At 42.4% G+C, this 20,311-nt stretch overlaps 1 protein-coding gene across 8 annotated transcripts in view; it reads left to right on the top strand.

The window, feature by feature from the left end:
- Positions 1 to 20,311, top strand: part of arel1 (apoptosis resistant E3 ubiquitin protein ligase 1) — a 200,835-nt gene that overhangs the window by 18,539 nt on the left and 161,985 nt on the right. Inside the window, exon 1 of one of the 8 annotated variants that reach the window (XM_077238661.1) lies at positions 18,216 to 18,347. The exons of the other annotated variants lie outside the window; for them this stretch is intronic. The gene's annotated coding sequence lies outside the window, so the exon portion shown is untranslated. Of the gene's footprint in view, positions 1 to 18,215; positions 18,348 to 20,311 lie in introns of those variants that run through there. 8 annotated transcript variants of the gene reach the window in all.

The following is a 20,311-nucleotide window of genomic DNA, read 5'->3' on the forward strand; positions in this document are numbered from 1 at the left end:
TGTTGTATAATACAACCTATAATATTTGACAGGCAATTTTCAGTCCATTTTATTTCGCTTTTGAAATTCGCTTCCACAAATCCAGTGGTTCAAATTCAACAGAAAATTCAACATTTCATATCCGGGAACTGCAGGAATATCAATAGATTCCGATTCATAATCTCCATCTGCTGTTAGTCGACCTCACCAGCAGGAGGTACAAGTGGCTGTTGATGAAGACTAGAGCAATGGGTGAGAGACGTACTAATTTACAGAAATGGAGCAAGCGGTAAGTATTTGTGATGATTATCAGGACCAGTAGCTATATATGGAAACGCAGATAAAGACAAAAAAGCACTTACATTTAAGTGTTCGCGGTTACTTTTGTACAATTAAGCAGCTTTCTCTACCATGAACGAGATTATAATGTTATTACCCGATGCTGACGTACAGATCAAACGTTAAATCTAAGTTAGAAGATATGTCTACTACCTCAGATTTAATGCTCTAGTGTTCGTCAACTGCCGATTGCACCTCCTGCTGGTGAGGTCGACTAACAGCACATGGAGATTATGAATAGTAATCTATTGATATTCCTGCAGTTCCCGGATGTGGAATGTTGAATTTTCTGTCGAATTTGATCCACTGAATTTCTGGCGAAATAAAATGGACTGAAAATTGCCTGTCGAATATTATAGGTTGTATTTTTAAACAGCATGAACATTTTGAAAGTGAAATCTTAAAGGTGAATATGGATTATTGAATTTCTAATAATGAAAATGTGTGTGAAATGTTTTGAATTGAAATATGCACAGCTTAAATATTCAACCATTTGAATTTCAGCCCATAAAATATAAGGCCTGAAAATACAATGCATTAAAATGCAAGAACTGTTAATACAATGGATTTTTTTTTTCAATTAGTGCAATTCAACAAGCTTTTTTGTTTCAAAAACATTTGGCATTACTTTACTTCCATAGAGCGGGTTTAGCATTGTACAATACAATATTTTGAGAGCAAATTTAGGCTCATCTTAACTTTTCAGATGGTACTCAATTGGAGTAAGTACTTTGCCAATGCGGGTTATTACTAATATTTGTTATAATGAGTTATAATATTATAACTTATTAGTCACTGTCGTACTTTCTGTGGCAAATGCATTTACAGCTTTTTACTTTTGAACTACATTGAGGATGCTAGATTGCGAATGAATATCTCAAACTGTTTTGCGATGTTGAGTGATTCAATTAATGACAATAAAGGAGTAATTCAGGGCACTAAACAATTTTCACCTTTAAATGATCCACCATTTATTTAAAATAAAAATATTAGGGAAAAGATTGTTGCTATCTGGTTGAAATAAAGAAATAAATCCGAGAACCCTTTACAATAAGGAAATTAGTTAACATAGTTAATGCATTAAGTAACATTATCTAACAATGAGCAATACATATATTACAGTATTTATTAATCTTTGTTAAAAGTTAGTAAAAATACAACTCTTTATTGATAGTTCATGTTAGATCAGGTACATTAAATAACAGATAAAACCTTTTTGATTTTAATAATGTATTAGTGTAACGTAGAAATCCAGAGAAGATGAAGATGAGGGTAACGAAGTTTATTTAACTGGACCAGAAATAATCCAACAATGAAACAGTATGTGTGGCACCAACATGTGCGCTAAACACAAACAATCACCGACACCGAACAAAGAACAGAGAGGAACTTAGGGGGCTTTTACACTGGGCTCGTTTGCTGCGATCTGAGCCCGGGCGCGATTGTTCCCGGCGCCCCCCACAACGTTGTTCTGGTTTCACACTCAACTTGATTCTATCGAACTCTGGTGCGTTTGCGTGCATCTTACGTTATCGCAAACGTGCACGGCACATGATAGAAAACACGACGCGGGTCAAAATATTGTGTTTTTTATTAATTTGGTGCAATTATTCATAGCTGAGTAAACAACACAGGTTTACTGTGTGTGTGTGTGTGTGTGTCGCATAAAGTGTATTTCCGCTGTTTGCAAATGGACTCTTTTGAGGAGACAGTGGATTTCCATTAATTTGTTGCCCTGATTGCACGCACTATGCGCGAATACACTGCAGACTCACTCTTGCGCGTATCCAAGGTAAATCTGCATCCCTTACGTGTGTTTTATTTAACTAAATACATCATAATTGGCTAAAACGCATGCGCAGGATATTTTACTTCCTGAACAAGTGCGCACCCGAGTCCGTCTTGCTTATAAAATGGGAGTCCGGGAGTCTCCCGCATATTTATAGCGGCTCCCTGATGCCCGCAAATTAGTTTAATCTCCCGGAATCTAGAGTGAGCGAGCAAGAGCACGCATGCGAGACAGAAGAGACTGTGCTTCAAACCATGTAGCGCGCGCTCAGCGGAGAGGGAGAGAGCGAGAGACCTTGCATGTGTGTGTGTGCCTCATGAAGCGCTTTCTCCAGTAATTAATTAAACCGCATGCTCATTAACTGACGCAGCCGGCCAAACGTCATTCGAAATGCATTTTAGTAAATATTTTTTTCTTAACAATACATTTGTAATGCAAGTAACTTAATTTTATTGAGATCAGTAACTGTAATCAAATTACTTAAATTTTAAAGGGGGGGGTAAAACACGATTTCACTTTTCTAACTTTAGCTAGTGTGTAATGTTTCTGTTTGAGCATAAACAACATCTGCAAAGTTACAACATTCAAAGTTCAAAGCAAGGGAGATATTTGCTTTTAAAGAAATCAATTTCTAAGGACTACAGCAAATGGCCGGTAGGGACTAAACGACATTCCTCCAGGGTTTCTGACATCACTAACCCCAATAAACCCCTCCTCCGAGAATACTAAATAAGGGGGAGAATACTAAATAAGAGGCCATTTTATATTGCTTGGAGAAGAGTTGTTGTGGTATAGTAGGTTGGAGTGTTGTTGTTGCAATGCCATCGAAACGCTATAATTTTCATCCGGATTGCAATTTGTTCAGCCTTCCTAGGGCGGGGGGAGTTAGAGATCAATGGTTAAAATTTATTTTTAACTCGGTCCCTCATAATTATTACCCAAATCTCGCTCTCAGTGCTGCACATTTTACGGAGGAAAGTTTCCACAATCTTTGCAAGCTCAATGCCGGATTCGCACTACGGCTTGTCCTGGAAGATGGAGCAGTTCCAACTTTAAGAACAGAAGCTGTTGTTTACGGGCCACAACCTGTAAGTATGATTTATTTTTCGTCGATGTGTTTTCCTGTAATAGTTCGTATTGTTAATTGTACGTTGTAGCAAGGAAGTAAACAATTGATAACGCTGTTTGGCTCTGCAAACCAGCTTGTTAAATGCTCATTCATACTTAACGTTATCCGACAAACACCTAACGTTACAAACTTTTTTTTAATCTCAACCGCAAACTTGGAATTAGTGTAAATTATTCCTCGATTAGAGCTTTTATGTATTGTTTATCTACATGCTTGTTTATCTACAGGCATGCTAAACATGGTTCTGTGTTTGATTTGGCTACTGTAGTAAAGCCAATGTTTAGTGTCCCTTTTAGGTTAGTCTGGTGACAGATATTTGGCTACAATCGTTCTAAAAATACAAAAGTAACGGTGCCATACAGTCAGTAACGATCACTATAGATCCGCAGATGTTTTCCACTTCATTTGGCATTTTTGCAGTTTCTACATGTAGGCCTACACCTAATAAAATAATATAGTTTGTAAATAAAAAATGTTCTTGAATACACTTTTGTGAATAGACAAACACTTGTTACTGTTATAAATTAAACATCAACTATAATAATTAGTACAATTAAATAACAGCGTATCTAAAAAGTAATGAGATGACAAAAAAACAAAAAAGAACATTCTGAAACGTCGTTTAACAGCCGTTCTTGAACAGGTTCTGCTCGATCATCTTCACTAACATTCTCTTTGTCCAATTCGGGCTCAAGTTGGTATGGTTTTATTGACGCCATTGTTTATAATACACCAAAGCACAAACTACCAGTAAAGGTAAGGGGCGTGACGTTTCCGGAAAACGTGCACTGGGCGGTTAGCGAATCACAACACACTGGGGCAGCTAACCAATCTGAGCCCATTGTGTATTTTTGAGGGACTGGCTTCATAGAACCCGGAAACCATCCGAGCGTTTCTACAAAGAGGGACAGAGCAGTGTAGATTAAAGGTAAAATATATAAAAAATAATGCAATTTTTTAAAAACGAAGCATGAACACATGTTACAGTGCACCCCACAAACACAATCAAGCCTACGAAAATGTAACACTTTAAATGTAATGAGTTACATTACTGCGTTATCACGAAAAGTAATTAGAATACAGTAACGTGTTACTTTGTAACTCGTTATACCCAACTCTGGACATATAATCCCCCCTCCCAGTTGGTGCGTCCTCGCCTCGTAGATGGTGTAACCAGGGAGGGAGGGCGGGTGTGCAGACTCCAGGACGGAGTAAATTGTGGAGGTGCCCAGGGCGGAGCAGGCTGTACAGGCGGCCAGGAAGGAGCCAGGCTGCCAGGGTAGAGCTGGCTGTGCAGGTGACCATGGCGGAGAAGGCCCTTCAGGCGGTCGTGGTGGAGACCACCCTTCGTGTGGCCATGGTGGAGAGGACCCTTCGGGCGGCCATGGCGGAGAGGACCCTTCAGGCGGCCATGGCGGAGAGGATCCTTCGGGCGGCCATGGCAGAGAGGATTTTTCAGGCGGCCGTTGCGGAAATGGCCCTTTGGGTGGCCGTGGCGAAGACGTATAGCCCCCCCCCAAATTTTCTTGGGAGGAATGACAGACTCAGGGACAGGCTCTGGGACCGGCTCCAGGACAGGCTCTGGGACAGGCTCCGGGACAGGCTCCGGGACAGGCTCTTGGACAGGCTCAGGGACAGAAGGCTCAGGGACAGAAGGCTCAGGTCTGAGAAGCATGACGTTAACAGTCTCTGGCTCGGCGGGCATGACGTGAACAGTCTCTGGCTCGGCGGGTATGACGTGAACAGTCTCTGGCTTGGCTGGACTGACGTGAAGTGCAGGCTCGGCTGGACTGACTTGAAGAAACTCTGGGTCGGCAGGTCTGACGTGGAGCGCGGCTCGACAGGGCTGACGTGGAGCTCAGGTTCGGCAGGGCTGACGTTGAGCGCAGGCTCGGCAGGGAACTCGACGGAACGAGGCTTTGGAGGGACGGCGGTCTCGACGGGACGAGACTCTCGAGGGACAGTGGTCTCGACGGGACGAGACCGGAGGGACGGTGATCTCGACGGGACGAGACTCTGGAGGGACGGCGGTCTCGACAGAACAAGACCCTGGAACGGTGGTCTCGGCAGGACGAGACACTGGAAAGACGGTCTCGGCGGGACGAGAATCTGGCAGGGCGGTCTCGCCCACCGTAAAATCAGATCCGCTGACCCAGAGGGCGAAGTTGATGTCAAAAATCGTTGCACTGGGCAAGGTGGCAGACATTGATGAAATCCTACAAGTATTCCTCCAGGTTTCTACCTTCCTGAAACATGAAGATTGTACTTCCGTTAAAGTTGTGGGGACACCCCAGTGGTGCAACATTAATGGAAGCAAGATTCCTTATTAAAGGAATCTGGGTCCGTCTTTCTGTCATTTTGAGGTCGGTTATTCTGTAACGTAAAAAATTCACAGAAGATGAAGATGAGGGTAACGAAGTTTATTTAACTGGAACAGAAATAATACAACAATGCGTAACAGTATGTGTGGCACCAACAGGTGTGCTAAACACAAACAATAACCGACACCGAATAAAGAACAGAGACGAACTTAAATACACAGATTGATGAACACAGAGTAACAGAACCCAGGTGACACAGATGATAATTGGATGCAGGTGCCAGTAATGGGGAATGGGGTACAGTTGTGGACAGTACTATAGAGGAGCAATAGTCAAATATCGTTCAAAAAAAAAAAAAAAACCACAGTCACAATGACAGAAAGGGAGGCCAATTTCATCTTTAGCGATTTGTCAAATAAACTGTTTATTAATTGAACAAGTAACATGTTTTCGTCGTTTTTTTTAACATAGTAGGCTAATTGGAAGAAGAAAAAAAACAATAAGCACGACGTAGCTACAGTCCGTTTTTGCATCGCCAAACCAGATGCTCGTTAGATCAAAAAATAATGTCATATGTCATAATGATTTTATGTGAACCTGCCTTTACCGGCAATAGCCTCCTCCTTTTTAAACAAATTAGTTTCAATCAATGTAAACTATTCGTGTGACTATGCCCCTGCGCAATACACACACATCACCGCGGGTTGGCGGGTGTTCATTTCATAAACTGTACACAATGGTAGCTTTAACCTGTTAACCTTTGCCAGTGCGCCGACACTCTGAAAAGTTTTTTTGTAGCCTATAAATTAATGTATAAGTCCAAAACACGGATAATGTCATACTTTTTAGTAGTGCTATCGTGGCGTAATAATCTGTTTGGTTGTAAAATGTATTACCTTTGGTGATTGGGGTGATGATGGCGCAGTGGATAAGACACATGCCTTTGGTGTGAGAGACCCGGGTTCTAATCCACTGTGAGACACCAATGTGTCCCTGAGCAAGACACCTAACCCCTAGTTGCTCCAGAGGCGTGCGACCTCTGACATATATAGCAATTGTAAGTCGCTTTGGATAAAAGCGTCAGCTAAATGAATAAATGTAAATGTACCTAAATGAAATTAAATCGAATGCATCGTCCTGTGTAATCATTAATTCACAGACAGCTTACGAAGATGTTCAACTAATAAAGATCTTCATCGCTGGCAAACAATATGATGCATTTGCAGATTTGCTTTCACTAGACTAAACTAGATCCAAGGCCACTTCATCCAACGCTCATGATGTTCTTAAATCTTCCTGTTATGAATCTGAGTCGAGTGTGATTGAACACACACACACACACACACACACACACCAGTGGCGGCTGCTGGTCTTTCAAATAGGGGAAGCTCATTTTCGGCCTACATCATAAAAATTATTCATTTATATATATATATATATATATATATATATATATACACTCACCTAAAGGATTATTAGGAACACCATACTAATAGTGTGTTTGACCCCCTTTCGCCTTCAGAACTGCGTTAATTCTACGTGGCATTGATTCAACAAGGTGCTGAAAGCATTCTTTAGAAATGTTGGCCCATATTGATAGGATAGCATCTTGCAGTTGATGGAGATTTGTGGGATGCACATCCAGGGCGCGAAGCTCCCGTTCCACCACATCCCAAATATGCTCTATTGGGTTGAGATCTGGTGACTGTGGGGGCCATTTTAGTACAGTGAACTCATTGTCATGTTCAATAAACCAATTTGAAATGATTCAAGCTTTGTGCATTATCCTGCTGGAAGTAGCCATCAGAGGATGGTTACATGGTGGCCATAAAGGGATGGACATGGTCAGAAACAATGCTCAGGTAGGCCGTGGCATTTAAACGATGCCCAATTGGCACTAAGGGGCCTAAAGTGTGCCAAGAAAACATCCCCACACCATTACACTATCACCACCAGCCTGCACAGTGGTAACAAGGCATGATGGATCCATGTTCTCATTCTGTTTACGCCAAATTCTGACTCTACCATCTGAATGTCTCAACAGAAATCGAGACTCATCAGACCAGGCAACATTTTTCCAGTCTTCAACTGTCCAATTTTTGAGAGCTCTTGCAAATTGTAGCCTCTTTTTCCTATTTGTAGTGGAGATTAGTGGTACCCGGTGGGGTCTTCTGCTGTTGTAGCCCATCCGCCTCAAGGTTGTGCGTTTTGTGGCTTCAAAAATGCTTTGCTGCATATCTCGGTTGTAACGAGTGGTTATTTCAGTCAAAGTTGCTCTTCTATCAGCTTGAATCAGTCGGCCCATTCTCCTCTGACCTCTAGCATCGACAAGGCATTTTCGCCCACAGGACTGCCGCATACTGGATGTTTTTACATTTTCACACCATTCTTTGTAAACCCTAGAAATGGTTGTGCATGAAAATCCCAGTAACTGAGCAGATTGTGAAATACTCAGACCGGCCCGTCTGGCACCAACAATCATGCCACGCTCAAAATTGCTTAAATCACCTTTCTTTCCCATTCTGACATTCAGTTTGGAGTTCAGGAGATTGTCTTGACCAGGACCACACCCCTAAATGCATTGAAGCAACTGCCATGTGATTGGTTGATTAGATAATTGCATTAATGAGAAATTGAACAGGTGTTCATAATAATCCTTTAGGTGAGTGTATATACTTATGAATGAATGAACAAACAATCTAAAAAAAAAGATATTAAACTCTACGGAGGAAATGTGGGAATTAGGTTAAACTGAAATAAGAATGTGGTGTATAATTGTGTAAAATGTATGATGAAACTTGCCTAGCAATTTCGCCAAGCAAATACCAAGAAATAGGTTGCAACAGTTTGTCTTTCGACTACACTTGCAAAATCCGCAATGGGACTGAGCTTGAATACCTTCAGCGTCAGCGACTTTTTATAGTAAAAAATCGCTGTCAATAAAAAGGAGATGCAGTCTTTTGAGTCCAGCCCCGCCTACTCCTCCATTCTCCCCAGAGAAGCTGAGCATCCGTGGGTGGGACATAATCGCAGCATTTATCCAATGACCGTCTACTTTCGAAGCACTGAAAAAAACTGTTTAAAGCAGCCCCATTGAAATCAATGGACGCTCGGCTTCAACAGGGAAATACACAGTGACGCTCCGGGAATGAATGAGAAGGAAATCAAGTCAGCCGATCTGCTATATGTAGCTGATTCTGAACGAACTCGTCTTTGAGATGAACGTGTTCTAACGCATTTTTAGTAAATAAAATGTTAACACAATAGTACATATTTTACCATTCATTTTTTGACATTATAGGGGAAGCCGAGCTTCCCTTGCAGTCTTAAAGAAATCCCCACTGACACACACTGTATAGTACCGGTCAAATTCAATTGTTTGGAAACATTACTATTTTTAATGTTTTTGAAAGAAGTCTATTATGCTCATCAAGCCTCCATTTATTTGATCAAAAAAACAGTAATATTTTTAAATATTATTACAATTTAAAATAGTGTTTTTCTATTTTAATATACTTTTATTTATTTCTGTGATGTAAAACTACATTTTCATCAGCCAGTCCAGTCTTCAGTGTCACGTGATCCTTCAGAAATCATCCTAATTTCCTTTTTTGATACTTCATTTTTTTTATCAATGTTGGAAACAGCTTAATATTTTTTTGGAACCTGTGATACTTTTTTCAGGATTCATTGATAAATAATAAAAAATAAAAAAACAGCAATTATTCAAAATATAATTTTTTTCTAACAATATAAGTCTTTATCACTTTTATCAATTTAAGACATCCTTACTGAATAAAAATATGAATTTATTTCAAAAAAGAAAGAAACAAAATGACTGACCACACACTTTTGAACGGTAGTGTATATGGTTTAAAAAGATTTCTATTTTAAGTAAATGCTGTTTTTTTTTACTTGTTATTCATCAATGAATCCTGAAAAAAGTATCACAGGTTATAAAACAAATATTAAGCAGCACAACTGTTTCCAGTATTGATAATAAAAAAGCATATTAGAATGATTCCTGAAGGATCATATGATGCTGAAGACTGGAGTAATGATGCTGATGAAAATCCAGCTTTGCATCACAGAAATAAATGATATTTTAAAGTATTAAAATAGAAAAACATTATTTTAAATTGTAATAATATTTCACAATATTGCTGTTTTCTCTGTATTTTAGATCAAATAAATGCAGGCTCGATGAAAATAAGAGACGTTTTTTCAAAACATTTGACCAGTACTGCATATATACAATAAAAGAGTAGGCTAAGAAAAGGTGCTTCATATCGCCAGGTTCCTATGCATATGTACAGCTGGCTAATTAGATGCCTGTAATCTGGGTCTGTATAAAAGGTGTTTATTATGTTTGAGTATGGCACACTTGGAATTGCACCAGGATTTTTCTGCGTGTGCTCTCACGTGAGAATACGTCTTTATAGAGCGCCATGTTTGCTGAGAGCTACAAAAGGAAAGAAAGGTGCGTGTGTGTGTGTGTGTGTATGTGTGTGTGTGTTTGTGTGTGTGTTTTGCACTTTTGATGGAAGTTTAGCCCATTCATTACTGTGTTCAATTGCCTGCATTATATTATTCATGAGATATTGTTATTTTAATCGGGAGAGCAGACCACAAGAGTGCCTATTCTTTTTCATATCTCTATAGCGAAAAAGAAAATAATCAGGAGGAACAGAATACAGCAGACTGAAAGCTCTTGCCACAGGTATTCTTGTGATATTACATTGAAATACCAAGCATTACATTATTTTGCAAATCATTTAGTCAAACTGACAGATATGGATTATTTGTAGTGCAACCTTGTTATTTGAACTGATTTGTTTCGGTCCTTTTGACCCAGTTTCAAACACCGTAAATGCTGCCCATGTTTTAAAACATAGGCTCTTTTGTAAAAAGGTAGATAGTAGACAGTATGTGAGCCATTGCAAGTAAAGTTATCAAATCACGTCACATATTGAATTCCTGTTGCATTAGCAGCCCACGTGGTTGCTGCTCAACTTTCAAGTCCTTGGTCAGTGTTTGCTGTAGCAGTTTGCAGCGCTCTTCAGAGTTCCTCTGAAACCCTCCACCTTCCCCGGCTCTCCTGTATAGATCTGCTATGGGTAAATTTAAATTTTTACATTGAGAGTCATGTCAAAGCTATATCCAAATCAGCATACTACCATCTAAAAAACATAGCACTAATCAGATCTCTCTCCAAGAATTTTTTTTTAGGCCAAAATGTTTAGAAGTTTCTGCAAAAATAGTCAGTTTACATCTCCTGAACATTGGGTGGCACTGCACTGAAACGTTGGGGCATGGTCGTCAAAACCAGAGTTGGGTATAGAGAGCCTAAGTCCCTCCCCTCCGCTTCTGGCTCATGGGACCTTATTTCGGAAAAAATATGTATGGCAGTCAATGGCGAGAGACAACTTATCTGTTTATTTCGTCTGAACTGTGCCCTGAATTACCCATATGATGTTTGTCAATTTAAAATATAATTATGAAAGTCAAGAAAGTCACCGTTTGTCATAAAACAGAAGAGTAACATTTAGTTTTATGTGAAAATCGCTCAATGAAATACATCTCTCGTCTCGCACTATGTACGTCACCATGCTCGTATGTGTGCAGTCTGGTACCAAACACACAGGCATGACGGCGTAACGTTACGATTATATCGTTAGACTATAGAAAAAATGACAGACGTTAGCTTCAGTAAAGTTAGCTTCATTCATTGAGAGAAAAGGTAAGACTTCACATGCGCGCCTATTGAGTTTGTAGTCTTTGTAATTACGTATTTTCACAGTCTTATACCTGTCATGACAGACTGACGGAAGCAAGTGCAGTATAACTCTTTATTTAAAGGTAGTAACAGTGAGTGAGTCCAACACAGGCAAACAGGTAAGTGGCACAGGAACTCCGATGGTCAGATGGTAAAGGTGTAGAAACAGAGGTGCGGTGATGAGTGTCCAATAATGAGATAATGTCCAGATAATCCACAGAACGAGAACCGGAACAAGGAAGGCAAGAGACTGGAAGGCGACAGTAACACAGACACACCGGGGAAAGCACATACAACCATCTGACAGGGAAGATGAGAAAATGGTGAGTATAAATACACATGATCTGACAAGCTGCAGCTGGTGATGGGATAATGAGTAGATGGGTGATGAGCGCTGATGATCGGAACGCCCATCTAATCAGCGCGTCCACATATAACAACAGAAACACGAGACAAGAAGACGACGTAGAATTTACCAACCGTGACAGTACCCCCTTCTCCCTTACCTGCCGATTGTAATCATCGATAAGGGAGTGATCCAGGATGTCTCTAGCCGGTACCCAACTTCTCTCCTCCGGACCGTAACCTTCCCAGTACACCAAGTATTGGAATCCGCGTCCCCTCCGTCTCGAGTCCAGAACACGATTGACCGAATAAGTAGGTTCCCCGTCTACGAGACGCGGCGGGGGGGGGCGGGACTGGCGGATTAATGCGAGCAAAAAATACGGGCTTAATTTTGGAAACATGAAATACGGGATGAATCCTCCTGTACACTGGAGGAAGGTTGAGACGGACTGTCACTGGACTAATGATTTTAGTGACAGAAAACGGGCCAATGAATTTAGGTGCGAGCTTATTCGAAACGGAGCGGAGAGGAATGTCCTTGGTAGAAAGCCACACTTTGGAACCGACGACGTATACGGGGGGCCTCCGCCGGTGGCGGTCGGCTTTGGACTTGGTGCGCGCCCCCACTTGGAGTAAAGTCTCACAGGCTCTAGTCCAAGTGCGGCGACACCTCTGGACGAAGGCGTGGGCGGTGGGGACCGCAACTTCGGATTCCAGACTAGGAAAAATAGGTGGCTGGTAACCTACACTACACTCAAACGGTGATAGGCCCGTGGATGACACTGGCAACGTGTTGTGGGCGTACTCCACCATAGACAGTTGCTGACTCCAAGAGGAAGGCTTCTTGGACACTAAACATTGCAACGTTCGCTCCAAATCCTGGTTGGCCCGCTCAGTTTGACCATTGCTCTGGGGATGAAACCCAGATATGGGACCAGGGTCTCGAAGGCACCGGCAGCGGTTGGAGTTGCCCATCTGGGGGTTGATTGGAGGTCTTACCTGTGGCACAAACTGAGCAGGCCAATACAAAATTGTGAACATCACGAGCCATGAGAGGCCACCAGAATCGTTGCTTGACTAAAAATTTTGTTAGATTGACTCCAGGATGACAAGCCACATTGGAACAGTGTCCCCACTGAATAACGCTGGACCGTAAACCCTCCGGCACAAATAAGCGATTCGGTGGACAACGAGTCGGGGGCGTTACCCCTTCTAAGGCCTTCTTGACCTTCGATTCGACCTCCCATGAGAGTGTAGAGATGAATAGGGTCTCTGGTAAAATGCACTCGGGAGTAGACAGGCGTTCGGAACGGTCAAAAATGCGTGATAAAGAGTCGGGTTTGACGTTCTTGGAACCCCGGGCGGTACGAGAGAGTAAAGTCAAAACGACCGAAAAAAAGAGCCCACCGAGCCTGCCTGGAATTAAGTCTTTTAGCAGTACGAATGTATTCCAAATTCTTGTGATCGGTCCAGACGATAAAGGGTACCCCCGATCCCTCTAACCAGTGACGCCACTCCTCCAATGCTAATTTGACCGCCAACAACTCTCTGTTGCCAGTGTCATAATTATGTTCGGCAGGGGATAAACGATGAGACAAAAACGCGCAAGGATGCATCTTGTCGTCTGAAGGAGAGCGCTGGGATAACACTGCCCCTACCCCCACCTCTGATGCATCGACCTCCACCACAAACTGACGTGATGAATCAGGGGTTATCAAGATGGGGGCTGAAACAAAGCAACCCTTAAATTTGGCAAACGCAGCTTCGGCTGCGTCTGACCACCTGAACATCGTTCTGGGGGAGGTCAAGGCGGTCAGAGGCGCGGCTAGTCGGCTGAAATTGCGAATAAAACGCCGGTAAAAATTGGCGAACCCCAGAAACCTCAGTAGGGCCTTATCTGGGAATCTGGGCTTGGCCAATCCTTCACAGCCTTAAACTTTTCAGGATCTATGCGCATTCCCTCAACCGAGATGATGTGTCCTAGGAAAGGAACAGACTGTGCATGAAAAGCGCATTTCTCCGCCTTGACAAAAAGCCCATTCTCTAGCAACCTCTGAAGCACTTGTCGGACGTGTTGCACGTGTTCCTGGAGAGACGCTGAAAAAATCAATATATCATCCAGGTAGACATATATGAACCGATCGACCATGTCTCGCAAAACGTCATTGACAAGTGCTTGGAAGACCGCTGGGGAGTTGGACAGACCGAACGGCATAACCAAATATTCAAAGTGCCCCCTGGGGGTGTTAAATGCTGTCTTCCACTCATCCCCCTCCCTGATGCGGACCAAATGATAAGCATTCCGTAAATCCAATTTCGTGAAAATAGATGCTCCTTGCAACCTCTCGAAAGCTGAAGACATCAACGGCAAAGGATAAGTATTCTTTACCGTGATGTTGTTCAACCCCCGGTAATCAATACAAGTGCACAAGTGCTTCCCCACAAAAAAGAACCCCACCATGCTGGAGAAGAGGAAGGGCGGATGAATCCCGTTGCTAGAGAATCAGAAATGTATTTCTCCACGACCTCTCTCTCTGGGACAGAGAGTGAATATAATTTGCCTATAGGCGGAGATGTACCTGGCAGTAACTCTATGGCACAGTCAAAGGGACGATGCGGAGGAAGAGAATCAGCCCGAGACTTACTGAACACCTCCTTCAGGTCCTGGTACTCCGTGGGCACGTTTGATAAATCCATTGTCTTCTCCTGAAACATAGGAACAGAAACAGACGGACAGGCAGACACAAGACAGGACTTATGACAAAAACTACTCCACGCTGCCACCGACTTGAGCTGCCAGTCTATTTTGGGATTGTGACGGATGAGCCATGGGTGACCGAGAACGATGGGTGCCGGTGGAGTGTCCAGAATGTAAAAGGAGGTGGTTTCAGTATGATTGCCAGATGTGATGAGAGTGATGTCTTCAGTGATCAGTGAAATGGTGGGGAGTCTTTGACCGATGAGTGCGTGTACCTCAATCTGGTGTGACAGGTGACGGAGGGGAACTTGATATCTGAGTGCAAATGAGTGATCCATGAAATTACCTTCCGCCCCTGAGTCCAGTAGTGCCCGACAGTCGTGGAGGTGAGTTGACCATCGGAGTCTTACCGGGAGGAAGGTAGATGTAGATGAGGGCTTCTCGGCAGAGATCCCACCCGACAGTAGCCTCATACTTACTGTCGGGCTGGGCCTTTTAACGGACAATTGTACGCGAAATGTCCAGCTCCACCGCAGTAAAGGCAAAGGCCCAGGGATCTCCGCCTCTCCTTCTCCTCCCGGGAAAGCCGGGCTCGACCCACCTGCATGGGCTCGTGATCGTAGACGAGGCTGACCGCGCCCCCGCCTCCCGAACGCAGTTCCTCGGCACCTCCAGAGGGACGGTCCGGTTGAAAACGTCTGATGCCTCGTGATAGACGTGTGTCCACTCTTAGTGCCAGCGCGATCAGATCATTAAGTCCGGTAGGCAGGTCCATGGCGTAAATCTCTCTTTGGACGCGGTCAGCCAGCCCATGCAGGAACATGTCCCACTGCGCCTCCTCGTTCCATTGGCTCTCAGCTGCCAGGGTGCGAAATTCGATCGAAAAATCTGATACAGATCTTTCTCCTTGTTGTAATTCGGCCAGCACCCTGGCAGCTTCTCTTCCCGTCGTGGCCCGGTCGAACACCCACCACATCTCGTCGGAGAGCCGCTGGAACGAGGAACAGCAGTCGTCTTGGTTAGCCCACACCGCCGTTCCCCATAGCGCCGCTTTCCCCGTCAGAAGCATCAAGACAAATGCGACCTTGGTCTGCTCCTCTTGAAAAGTTCTATGTTGGAGAGAAAAGTGCATATCACATCTGGTTAAGAACGCACAACAGTAATTGGGTTCACCTGCATATGACTCAGGGACTGGTAGACGAGGCTCTGACGGGGATGGGTCCGCTGGTGGTGGTAGGGGAATTGGCGGTGCGGGTGGCGCAGCGGGCACACGAAGCTGTTGAATCTGTTGGGTGAGCCCGGACACCTGCGCCACTAAAGCCTGAACAGCACGAGCCGTATCATTGAGATTCTTTTCTTGGATGTCCATTCTTTAAATGCTGTTACTCAGAAACGCCTCTAATGATGTGGAAGAGTCTCCTGCTGCTCCCATACTTTGATGGTCAGATCGTTCTGTCATGACAGACTGACGGAAGCAAGTGCAGTATAACTCTTTATTTAAAGGTAGTAACAGTGAGTGAGTCCAACACAGGCAAACAGGTAAGTGGCACAGGAACTCCGATGGTCAGATGGTAAAGGTGTAGAAACAGAGGTGCGGTGATGAGTGTCCGATAATGAGATAATGTCCAGATAATCCACAGAACGAGAACCGGAACAAGGAAGGCAAGAGACTGGAACGCGACAGTAACACAGACACACCGGGGAAACCACATATAACGATCTGACAGGGTAGATGAGAAAATGGTGAGTATAAATACACATGATCTGACAAGCTGCAGCTGGTGATGGGATAATGAATGGATGGGTGATGAGCTCTGATGATCGGAACGCCCATCTAATCAGCGCGTCCACATATAACAACAGAAACACGAGACGAGAAGAAGACGTAGAATTTACCAACCGTGACAGTACCTCAACAGTTTTACATCAAACTGCGACTTTCTCGACTTTAAAATGTATCTTTTAAATTGACTAACATCATATGTGTAATTCAGGGCACAATAGCTGGGTTTCAGTCAGGTGATTATGATGACGATTATGATGACGCAGGAAGGCGGGGCGATTTCAGATGGAGGGCAGGAAGTAAACATGGAAAATACGTCTATGGAGGAAACCGTTGCGGAGAGTCTGTATTGAGTCTAATTTACCTTGATCATTTAATGTCCCATTCCCACTGATCCCCTGAACGACAACCTAATGCTATATAAACACAGACACAAAAAACACGTTGGCTAGCTAACATACCGTCGCTGCAGACATGGCATTAACAGACTCTGCTCCTCCCAAACCGCAGACGTAATGTTACGTTAAAAATCCACTTCTTACGGCATTGTTCTGTGAGCTTTTTACATTTTTCACCTTTATGAATGACAATCTTTGGTACTCTATAAAAACCCTTTCCCTTTTCTCGATTAGAACGATTGGAGCAGCCGTAAACTACACAAAACATTGATGGCAGATCCTCAGCTATTTCACTTCCTGCCCTCCATCAGAATTTTCGCGCTCTCGCGATGAAGCAGCGTGACGTCATGTGAAACCAAGCTATTCAAACAGGATCCAAATATTTGTTGTCTCTCGCCATTGACCATATATATATACACTAGATGTCGCCTTGGCTACGGCAGTTTGGAACGAATGCGTCAATAGAGACGCCATCATGGAACAGGGGAGCCCCTCCTCTTTAATGCATCAGCGTCAATGTATGAAAAGGTCTAACGGAAATAAAATCACAATAAATCGTCATGAATGCGATTTTCTAGTTGTTTTGGTTAGTTCCAACGGTCAGACATGTATTTATCATTGAGTCCAGAGAAATTTTAAAAAATGTACAAAATTTCTCTTTCTTGTGAAATGTAATCCCTTGGTGTCTGGTTTTTAGATTTCGTTCGTGATAACGCAGTAATGTAACTCATTGATTACAGTTACTGATGTCAATAAAATTGAGTTACTTGCGTTACAAATGTATTGTTAAGAAAAAAAATATTTAGTATAATGCATTTCTAATCACGTTTGGCCGGCTGCGTCAGTTAATGAGCATGCACTGGAGGATACAATATATTTTTATTCAAAAACGAAATGAAACTACTTACATAGTGTTGTTTCAGCGTGTAGCCAATCACAGACATGTATATATCAAGCGCATGAACGCAGTGGCCAGCCAATCAGAGGCGTTTTATAGTCCCCATGCGGAGAATTCGGTTAAAATGTATGTTTAGAATCAGCACAAGCTTTACGCTTTTGCAAATCCCCTCATAAACAACAAAGTCTAGACGCAAAGTAAATAAGAGATTCACTGTGCAGATGCGGACAACTTCAGTGTTTATGACGAGAGTTTTAGTGAGAGTGCAGAACGCGGTAAGTGATAGCTTAAAGGGAGCGCTATTGATCTAAATAATAGTTTTGTTTTCCATGCTTCTAGAGGATGAGTTGTTACGTTCACTCTGTGAAGTGTAAGGAGTGATAACTGCATTTAAATGTGGGAGTGAATCAGCTAAATTATATTCCTGTGAGTCATGAAATTGCGATGATTGACATAGTAACCATAGCAACATTAGAATGTGATAACCATAGCAACATTTTGGCCTCTAATAATCTTATGATTTTTGTTACATTTACACTTTATTCATAAGTTTAGTTTACATACACCTTGTATTACATACACCTTGCAGAGTGAAAAGCTGTTTCGCGATATCGTCAAATTCGTTGCGCAACAGAGCCTTAACGTCTGATAAATGTCTTATCTTGTAGAATGTGCGCTTAGCACCGCTGCATCTTATACACAGAGTACGCTCGATCACGCATTTGAAAGTGAAAGTAAAACACGAGCTCCCTGATGTGCGCAAATTAGGCTGCACATACAATAGTCACCCAATACCCATCTCTGGACTAATTAATTGGCTACGGTCTCTGTTTGCACTTTGAATATTGAGTAGCTATAGAGTAGCTACTGTAACGTCTTCACAACAGACAAGGTAGGCTCCGTTTCTGAACTTTTGATCGGAACGCAGGAACGCAAGAACAACTGTAAAGACAAACGCACCAGCCTCATTTCTCTACCGGCCTTTTCCGAAATCCGAACAGCATTAACCCTATAACTGCCGGTGCAAAATAAAACAGCAATTTCACAACAATTATATAAATAGTCTGTGCGCTACAGTACTTTGATTATGGTTGCTGTTCCACTTATTGTTTGTTAGACCAAGACTAAAAGAAAACTTATTTATTTTTATTTTTATGTCTATATTCAATTTGTGTAAGGAAATTCAGTTAGGAGGTCACACACAGCCTCAATCAGAAGTTCTGAAAGCTCATAAATGTACAGTTAGGTCTGAAGAGACTCATGTGAAATCATACAGGAGAAATGCCAGTCAGTAAAAAAACTTTTACAATGCTTGCATATTGTTTTCTTTCAATGCATTTGATAATTAATACTCATTAAGTAGACCTAAAATGACCTGCATTAGAAGATTATTAGTTAAATGTTAAAACATTTCAAAATGCACCTGCAGACAATTTTTCCAGTCATGAATTTTTTCTTTGAGGATATCTGAAAAAAATCTTGTCTCGTTCTCGTGAACCCAATCTCGTGTCTCGTCTCGTCTTGTGAGATAAGTATCTCGTCACACCCCTAGTCACCGTTATATGCACCTGCCACTCGACCCGTCACCGTTATATGTGCCTGCCTCGGTACCCGTCACCGTTATATGCGCTTGCCACTCGACCAGTCAACATTATATGCGCCTGCCACTCGAGCAGTCAAGGTATATGTGCCTGTCTCAGGACCCGTCACGGATATATGCGCCTGCCTCGGGACTTTGCACAATATACAAGGTGTTTTTTAAACAAAATGCAGCACGTAACCCCTGTAGCTAATGGGCAAGAACGGCATGCACAAAAGGTCAATATTCACCATTATCTAAATGCTTTTCACCTGCCTTACAGCTTCTAGCAGACACTCCGACTGATGCATATGATCAAATAGACAGTTAGGCATGCATCCCGCATTTACTTCTACTCTTATTTAGCCTACTAATTTGCCACCTTACTTTATATTTTTTTCCGCCGTTTTAATCTGGAGCGCGAGTCTTGACAGCTATTAAGCGTCGCGTCAGCCACAACAGTTGCACCTGCGTCAGATCTCTTACCGTTTAAATATACCAGACACTCAATTTGATGCTCATGTGCAATCAGGCAATTAGCCATCTTATATTTTATTCCCTCTTTTTGTCCATAATGGAGCGCACATCACGTCACCTATAAGCGCATGAGCATCAAATCTCTCGAGCATCAAATCTCTCGCATGAGCATCAAATCTATCAAATCTCTCGAGGCTGGAGAAACGAGGCTTGAATCTCTTGCCAGCCACAATCTCTCACTTTTACTGTCTGATACTCCGATGACATGCTGAAGGGAAAAGCAGACGAAGATTCCTCGCTACATCGATTTGTTTGTTTTATAGCCTATAGGCCTATCTATTTTAATTTATTATTCATCTTTCGCATAAGATGTTTGTGTGAAAAACTGGCAAAATAACAACTGGCAAGTGCAAAATATTGCTGTGTACTCTCTTTTATTTTATTATTTTAGATGAATCATTAAAATGCTGTCAATTTCACACTCTAAATTCAGTATATGAGTCCATTTGTTTTGGATTTGCCGTACCAGTGTTGGTTTTTTAACGGCCACAGATAGAGTAACCGATTGGTAAAACCCCATGGGGCGAGTAATGATGATTATTAAAAAAAATTATTTCTTTTTAATTATTAAAATACAATTTTGTTCTTTGCCTGAACAAGTTTTTTTTGTTTTGCAGTTCTCACTGATGCAAATTCAAAGACCTCATTACATGTTGATATTCTGCAATATTCTGTAAATAAAATGAAATAAAAATAGCCTAGGCCTATAAAACAAAGAAATTGATGTAGTGAGGAATCTT

This window comes from Siphateles boraxobius, unplaced genomic scaffold (assembly GCF_051911475.1).
Source record: "Siphateles boraxobius isolate OS27281-9 unplaced genomic scaffold, OSU_SipBor_1 22, whole genome shotgun sequence".
NCBI lineage: Eukaryota > Metazoa > Chordata > Actinopteri > Cypriniformes > Leuciscidae > Siphateles > Siphateles boraxobius.